The sequence below is a fragment of the Mauremys mutica genome, chromosome 1 (genome assembly GCF_020497125.1).
Source record: "Mauremys mutica isolate MM-2020 ecotype Southern chromosome 1, ASM2049712v1, whole genome shotgun sequence".
Taxonomy (NCBI): Eukaryota; Metazoa; Chordata; order Testudines; family Geoemydidae; genus Mauremys; species Mauremys mutica.
Genome location: NC_059072.1, coordinates 301347631 through 301349700, shown reverse-complemented (window position 1 = coordinate 301349700; position 2070 = coordinate 301347631).

Below are 2070 nucleotides of genomic sequence, written 5' to 3'. Positions count from 1 at the left end.
TGGGTGCCCTAATCACAGGACTACAGCATCAGGCCAGCTCTAATTTTCTCTGGCCCAACAAATGTTTATTTATATAAAGTAGACCAGCTTCAACAGGAGAGGTCAAGAGGCCTCTATCCTAGAACAGCCTTGGATTTAGGGTACTCAGCTAGATGTAGCAAACATGGGTTCAAAGTCCCTACTCCAAATCACACAACCAAAGGAGTTGAACCCGGGTCTCTCACACCCCCAGAAGGAGAGAGTACATACTGAAAACATTGCTATCTCGTAGGGCTGTCAATTAATCAGTTAACTCAAGTGATTTTAAAAAATTATGATTAATTGCAGTTTTATAATAATCTTTTTGGATGGTTTTTCTACATTTTCAAATATATTGATTTGAATTACACCACAGAATACAAAGTGCACAGTGCTAATATATTTTTATTACAAATATTTGCACTGTAAAAAAGATAAAAGCAATAGTATTTTTCAATTCACCTCATACAATACTGTAGTGCAATCTCTTTATAGTGAAAGTGCAACTTACAAATGTAGAATTTTATTCAGATAACTGCACTCAAACAAAACAATGTAAAACTTTCGAGCCTACAAGTCCACTCAGTCCTACTTCTTGTTCAGCCAACCGCTAAGAAAACAAGTTTGTTTACATTTACAGGACATAATGCTGCCCGCTTATTTACAATGTCACCTGAAGTGAGAACAGGCATTCTCATGGCACAGTTGTAGCCAACATTGCAAGGTATTTACATGCGAGATAAGCTAAACATTTGTATGCCCCTTTATGCTTCGACTTGTAGATTGCACTTGTTTATCTTTTTGACAGTGCAAATATATGTAATCTATAATAAAAAAGTGAGCACTGTACCTTTTGTATTCTGCATTGTAATTGAAATCAATATATTTGAAATGTAGAAAATATCCAAAAATATTTATAATAAATTTAAATTGGTATTCTAATAACAGTGCGATTAAAACTGCAATTAATCACAATACAATTTTTTGATTGTTTGACAGCCCTGCTATCTAGCTTTCTCTCAATGCTTTAAGCATGCTCAGAGCTTAAAGAATCAGTCCCTGCTGACAAGATAGGCATTCCCCTCAGGGCCACCATTGGACTCGCTGGGGCCCAAGGCAGAAACTAAGGAGTGGGTCCCCACCCTGCCGAAGCCTGAGCCTCACTGTCTGGGGCTGAAGCTTGAGCCCAAGCCCCTCTCCTCCACTTGTAACTTAGTTTCATGGGGGCCTCCTCTGATGTGGGGCCCTGGGCAATTGCCCTGCTTTCTATGTCATAATGCCAGCCCTGATTCCCCCACCCACTTTGAGAATCCTACTTGGGGCCTCTTCTTCAGTAAGGGCTCACTAGCTGTGGGGCGGCATCAATGCTTAGGTGGCTTTGCGAATGCTGACAAGCAAAAAATTAAGGTGCCTACAGGAAGTGGCAGGCACAGGCACCCAAAAAGGCAGTTACCTAAATACCTGTGTGGATATGACCATAAGTGACTTACAGGCTAAGTCACACTTTGAAAATGACTTAGGTATGTAGTAGCCTAAATCTTACTGAAAGTCAATGGGATTGACACTTAGGCATTGCTCTGCTCAGCATTGCAAGGCCTAAGCACCTTTAAATATCTTGGCCTAAGTGTGTTGGCTCCCAATCAGTGTTTGATTTAGAGTGGTGCATTCAATAATATTAACTTTTAAATGACACCACCAAAGCTTGGAAGTTCGTTAAGGGGGTCTCTTAGATAAGAGCTTTCAAGCCCTTACACACACACACACACCCCAAGGGGTATTGAAGTCCGTAGAATTATACCAGACTTATTCTAGTGTGAGATCAGCATTTGGCTCAATTGATTCTATTCCTTAGGCATTTAACATGCAATACTCACATTTAACCAACTTTGGCCCTTTATCTGAGAAAAATGTAAAGTTTTGCATAAAACCTGCATTTTGTTGTTTTGCCTATCGTGAAATAAGTTATCAGACATTTTAAAATCTGATGCATACTCTCAGGAACTGAGATGAGTTTAATTTATTAAGTTTCAATCTTCTTAAACCCACAGAGAT